Consider the following 6927-nt stretch of genomic DNA (forward strand, 5'->3'; position numbering starts at 1 on the left):
ACTGGTGCCTATGTTCTGATCCTTTATGCTGCAAAATGATGCAGCCTTGCATGCATGTTTCACTCGGGCATTGTTTTCTTGAAATGGATCGTACGAAATCTTTATGTTAAGGCAAACTCCGACTTTCTTTGGAATGGACTTGAATTTTCTTGCATTGAAGAAACAAACCTGAATGCTACCGACTGTAGGAAGCCGAATTTTTATTTCTGACGATAAACGTTTTACAGAAGTTTGCCAGATATTGGTGGTTGAAAATTTTTAAGCACTATGTTTCAAAATTCATAAATATGCATCAAAACGTATATCACAGTCTTGTTAACCGCTTCTAACCGAACTCTTGAAGCATACAAATCATCTGTAGCCGCTTAAACTGTACGTGAGGTCCTTGAAATCTATTCGAGGGTTTTCCAAATTTCCTATGGAGTTTCAGAGTGGTGTATAATACATCAAATTTGTTTGCTTGCGGCGGGTCAACAAGTGTAAATTACTCAATTGTGAAGTTTTTATTGTCTAGTTGTGAAATCCATCCTACAGGTGTATTTCTTTCATTTGTGATTTTCGAAAATATCTTTAACGAGCGGTAGATATTACTTTTCTTATGTGACGAATCTCGACGAAATCGGTGCAGCCGATGATGAAAAAATAATTTCTCCTCTCTAATGTATCTAGATAAAAGCTGCATAGGTAACGCTTACTCTTACATTAACATAAAATGGTGATAGAAAAGGTGCTATTGCAAGGAAAAAATGCCATACATGCTCTATAGTTGCCGAAAGCGTCCACAGGCTAAGTGGCGACAGGTCCGTGACTGTGGGGATTTCTCCAATTCCATATGTACATGCATTAATCCAATAATAGTTTACTTGAGGGCTGAACCATCGTCTGGGTCACGGAAATGGTGGCACACACTGCTGTCAATCGGCACGTACTGCACCGCACTCAATAAAGCGGCAAGATGAGCCATGATGAGCCTTCTAGAATGTTCCTCCACTCCGTACTATTTCGCGGTTTCAACCCGCGTGTTGTCACGGATGTGGCGATACTTCTAGCCCCCATAGGTTAGTTACTTTCAATACCTTCTTTGATACATCTGATCGTGCAATCGTCCTAGCACTGAACTGAGGCAAATTTGAAATTTGAAATTTTGCAAGCCGTTCACTAGCCAGCACCTTCATTCTGTTTTTGTTTTGCACGAATTATTGCATGAACGCTTCCCGGAAAAAAAAGTCAACTTCGAAAAGACTCATTTAAGTTTTATAGTATTTGCAAATACTTTCTAAGCACAATTTTTTTCCTTTGTTGTAAAAGTAGTTATTTTCAAATTACTAGATTACGAGCAGGCTCTCGCCACGGGAACCGCTATCTTGGTTCCTGCTTAAATAGCGGTGCGGTCTTCTCAAACACAAATTCTTCGTGGTGGTGCGCACAACGTCGTCTTCGTCTGTTGCAGTATTGCTGACTGTAGCAAATAATGTACAAGGAGAGACGCCATGCACCATTCTCAACCTTTGCGCAAGGTATTAAACTGCTTGCAAGTTTAAAAGCACTAATGCTACATTAAAGATTGCGGCTCCCAGTTCTTTTCTGTACACTGCCGGAGAAGCATGAATTTGATGCCGGGCAGCTGTGGTGTGTAAACGTTTCTTTTAATAAAGACACAGGGTAAGCCCTATACCTCCCATGTAATTAGAGGCCTATTTTTGGCTAGTTTTCTCAGCAGCTACTGCCTTTAACTCATTCAGGGGCGCTATAACGTAAAGCTATTCCCATTTTTCTATCCTAATTCTGCAATCAGCCCTCCGGGATTGGTCAAAAACTTTTTTGGAGCACCTCCAATTCGCCTGTCTATTATGCGCCGTCACAAAAACCGGGATGGCTCTCCATATGATATGACCCGTACACATTGATTATGCATCATTGCACCGAACAAAAGAACAATTCTTATTTTTGATTCGACGCCTTTTCGCCATTAGCCCTGGGCTATCGGTCAAAAGTTTTTGGGCTACCCACACTTCACCTGCTTGTCACGCGACGTCACAAAACCGCGAGAACTCCCGCGTCAAACTGACGTGTACGCATTAAAGATGCATTAAATGCCGAACAAAACTGAATTTTTTTCTGGACAGCCGCAGGCTGCCTGGTTCCGAAAGGAATAAAAATGGCTGCCACCGATTGCTCAGGCACTGGCTACTCGCACATGCCGGAGAGCATGGGTTTATTTGCATACAATAAAACGTTGTGCGTGGCTGTGTAAAGTTTTCGAGCACTTGGGGCACGTTTACGACCTCGTTCTGCCAACTCTTCTTTGCTGAGGATCCGTTTTAGCGGCATTCTTAACCTTCCGTCGCGTGCCGCCGCGATTTTCGACCAGCCACCTCAAGCTAAGCAAGAGAAAGCGGTCCCACCCCATCCGGTTATCGAATTTCAGTGTACTGGCTCGACCCTATCGAATCCCTCTCCACTTGAGCGTGCTCCTCGCCTCTTGTCAACCAATTAGATAAGGCAAGCCGCTCACCGTAGGCAATGTTCTTCGTTTTTAAAGCAAACAAAAGTGACCGCCTATAAATGAGGAGAGCGTTTGGTTGGCCTGTTGAGACAACCATGCGGGTCACCGCCCGCTGCTTGCGTCCGCGGTTGCGCAAATTTGACGTCAGGAAATCGGAAGGAAAACATAAACCTCGGAAGATGATGAGGCACAATGGGGGGGGGGGGGGGGGAGGTATACATATCCATGTAATGTTGCATAACGCGGCACGACGCCTTTTACTAACGAGTCCTGGCACGTAGAACAGACGCGCACCTCACCGCACTCCGACGGCACACACTGCTTCACCGAAGCCAAGGCGATTGTGCGTTGGTCAACGTCCCGCAGTTCAGCAATGGTTGTAAGGTCGCTCGAAAACCAGAAAAGGTCATACAGGAGACAGGCCACATCAAACTGGTTCCCCCCAAACTACCGCCTTTGGTTATAATTATATATACATTTGGTTATATTTAGGCATACATTTGGTTATATTTATACATACATTCGCGTGGACAATGGGACCGCCGCTCCAAGTAGCTGAGGGAAACTAAACACGCGTCACATTTCGACGGGACCGCCACCACGGCACAGCGGAAGGGGAAGAAAGAAGATACGCAAGCGCTTGGAACGCCGACAAAGAGAGGGCGGTGCAAACGTAGGCACTGCCGACGAGGGTCAAAGTGTAGTATCGGTTCTTATCAGTTTGATATCTGATACGGGTTGTATTTGGACCCGAGATATTAAACTTATCTTTGCAAGTTGGCAGAGTGCTTCAAGCCTGTTTCATCTCCACCGCGAGTTGGCCCGGTATTGCACTATCTTTTGGGTGGGCCCACGCGTTTGGTCTACGGACATCGATCCGCTGGAAACTAGCCATATACAGCTCCGCTGTAAGAAAGCACGTTGTGTACGGGTTACAAAGTGATCATCGCGCACTGTAGAAAGCAGGTACCGACCTCGAGGAACGCCCCACCGGAAATGGAAATGCATTCCATGCGTATATCCTTTCCGGTCACCTACAATAGCAAGTAGCCCACTTTCCAACAACGCAACATATTGACTCCACAGGATCACACCAGAAGTATGAGCTTGGTTGGGTCTGTGTATTGCATTCGGAGAGGGTTTACGTATCGAAGTGAATTAGGGCGTTGGAATCACGCTAAAGAACTGATAACGCAGATGACGTAAACTACTATAATGCTTCAAGCCGGTTGTTCCTCAAGAAGCCCACCACAACGTTCTTGACTTGCTGCGGACACAATGCCGACACTGCCGAGATCGAGGATTGCCTGCTCCTGCGCACCGCCACAGCTGACGCAGCGGTCACTGTCTCTGGTTGCAAGGGGTCGTGCTCAAAGAGGGTTACAACTCGACACCGGACCTGGCTGAAGACATTCGAGATTGTATGTCGCAAAAGTTAACTGAAGATAAAAATATTTCGTTCAACCCTCAATCCTTTAGTGTGATTGATTGCTATAGCGAGAAGTGATAGACTTGTCAGTCAGGTGGTCGGTCGGTCGGTCGGTCGGTCGGTCGGTCGGTCGGTCGGTCGGTCGGTCGGTCGGTCGGTCGGTCGGTCGGTCGGTCCAGTCCAGTCCAGTCCAGTCAGTCAGTGTCAGTCAGTCGAGCGCCTCCTATACTGCAGGGCGGCCAAGGGCACCCGATGGGTGTCGGCGTAATTGCGCATGAAATATGGTACGATTAAGATACGAAATAATTGAGTGACAAGTATGAAAAACAGAGTAAAGACCTATAACAAAAGATGTAATCATCGAATAAATTCAACAACCATGTACGTCAACCTTGTATTCTTTAACCTTTTGTCTTCTGGTCCACACGTTGTCGACCATTTCTTCTTTTTAAAGCGTTAAGTTCTTCGAGACTATCCAAACCTTATGTCACTGGGTGCTTGGTTGGTATCTGGTCACGAACGCTAGGAGACGTCATGCCGTTCACATATAACGATACGGCTTATATATTCATGTGTACTAGTATGTGCCGGTGGCTGGCTCTGTTCTTTATGGAAGTTCGCAAAGGAACAACAGAATGTACGTAAGGATCACCAGCAGAAAGAAATATGCACCTTCAAGCGCACAGTTTATTTACCAAAGTTATGATTCCTTGACCTTCTATCGTGGATTTTGGCACGTCTGATCGGTAGTTTGATTGTTGTGTTCATATAGGAGGTTGGTGGGCAGAATGTTCTAGAGAAACTGGCCACCCTGTATACGCCATGCCTCATGACTTCGAGCGTACCGGAATCTTGGAAAAACGCTGACACAATCCTAATCCATAAAAAAGGGGACGCCAAAGGCTTGAAAAACAATATACCGATCAGCTTACTGTCCTTTGCTTACAAAGTATTTACGAAGGTAATTGCAAATAGAATCAGGAACACCTTAGGCTTCCGTCAGCCAAAGGACCAGGCAGAATTCCGTAAAGGCTACTCAACAATAGACCACATTCACACTATCAATCAGGTGATAGAGAAATGTGCGGAATATAACCAACCCTTATATATAGCTTCCATTGATTACGAGAAAGCGTTTGATTTAGTCGAAACCTCAGCAGTCATGGAAGCATTGCGGAATCGAGGTATAGACGAGCCGTATGGAAAAATACTGAACGATATCTATAGCGGCTCCACAGCCACCGTAGTCCTCTATAAGGAAAGCAACAAAATCCCAATAAAGAAAGGCGTCAGGCAGGGAGATACGATCTCTCCAATGCTATTCACAGCGTGTTTACAGGAGGTATTCAGAGACCTGGAGTGGGAAGAATTGAGGATAAGAGTTAATGGAGAATACCTTAGTAACTTGCGATTCGCTGATGATATTGCCTTGCTTAGTAACTCAGGAGACCAACTGCAATGCATGCTCACTGACCTGGAAAGGCAAAGCCGAAGGGTGGGTCGAAATGGGTCTAAATCTGCAGAAAACTCAAGTAATGTTTAAGTCTCGGAAGAGAACAGCAGTTTACGATAGGTAGTGAGGCACTGTAAGTGGTAAGGGAATACATCTACTTAGAACAGGTAGTGCGTGCGGATCCGGATCATGAGATTGAAATAATCAGAAGAATAAGAATGGGCTGGGGTGCGTTTGGCAGGCATTCTCAGATCATGAACAGCAGGTTGCCATTATCCCTCAAGAGAAAAGTATACAACAGCTGTGTCTTACCAGTACTCACGTACGGGGCAGAAACATGGAGGCTTACGAAAAAGGTTCTACTTAAATTGAGGACGACGCAACGAGCTATGGAAAGAAGAATGATGGGTGTAACGTTAAGAGGTAAGAAAAGAGCAGATTGGGTGAGGGAGCAAAGGCGAGTTACTGATATCTTAGTTAAAATCAAGAAAAAGAAATGGGCATGGGCTGGACATGTAATGAGGAGGAAAGATAACCGATGGTCATGAAGGGTTACGGACTGGATTCCAAGGGAAGGGAAGCGTAGCGGAGGGCGGCAGAAAGTTAGGTGGGCGGATGAGATTAAGAAGTTTGCAGGGACAACATGGCAACAATTTGTACATGACCGGGGTAGTTGCAGAAGTATGGGAGAGGCCTTTGCCCTGCAGTGGGCTTTATCAGGCCGATGATGATGATGATGATGATGATGATGATGATGATGATTATCGGTCGTTCTTTCGCTAAGCGGGCCGATCCCGCCGGATACTTTGCAATCCGCGGTTGGGTGGGTCACGTTATTGGGTCACGTGGTGGGGTCCCTGCACATCACGGCTTCTCATATGTGTGGCATGCATGTCCTTGCTGTGTCCGTTATTAGGTTTGTGTAAAATGACGCTCAGCTGAATTCCAGAGCATTTCAAATTCCTGTAGACCTCTAGGTCATTCCTGTAAATAATGACGTTTTCCCTAACACCGAAGGTGCTAACACTGTCTTTGAGAATAATTATCGTTTTCTTTTCTTGCTTTCTTTAGTTCCCATTTTCAGATAAGGCAGCCGTGTGTGTTTTCGCAGGCTTCGTGGTATTCTCGAACGGATTAAAATTTTCTCTTTCATGGAACTTTTTCCACTTTGCGGAGTTGCCGAGAACTGATCTATAAATATATGCGTGAAGTTTTCTCATTTGCCGCCATCATTCTTTATCAGCTTCTATTCAAGTACGCTGAAAAAGCATATAGTATAGTCATGCTCGCCCTTAAAGGGACACTAAAGTGAAAAAAAAATGGCTGTGGCTTAGCTAAGGTTAAGCCCAGGATGCGAAGCATACTAGCCTTTATTTTAGTTGTTGAACCACTGTTTAGCCTGGTGAACTGCTGTTCCTTGGCTATATTTGGTTCGGCTAGACGAAGAAACAACTCATGCGTTACCCTGCTTCGCCTTCAAGAGTGGAACGCGACAGCGTTCCCGTCGACCCGCCAGCGACTACGCGCCCCGCATTGGAC

General features: G+C 45.5%; 1 non-coding gene across 1 annotated transcript; it reads left to right on the forward strand.

Moving 5' to 3' along the window:
• Positions 1 to 3182: 3182 nt before the first annotated feature.
• On the forward strand, positions 3183 to 3365 carry LOC135897089 (U2 spliceosomal RNA). The gene has a single exon (XR_010562903.1). It is a non-coding gene; the product is annotated as a U2 spliceosomal RNA (small nuclear RNA).
• The last annotated feature ends 3562 nt before the right edge of the window (positions 3366 to 6927 follow it).

This window comes from Dermacentor albipictus, chromosome 5 (assembly GCF_038994185.2).
Source record: "Dermacentor albipictus isolate Rhodes 1998 colony chromosome 5, USDA_Dalb.pri_finalv2, whole genome shotgun sequence".
In the NCBI taxonomy this organism is placed as follows: domain Eukaryota; kingdom Metazoa; phylum Arthropoda; class Arachnida; order Ixodida; family Ixodidae; genus Dermacentor; species Dermacentor albipictus.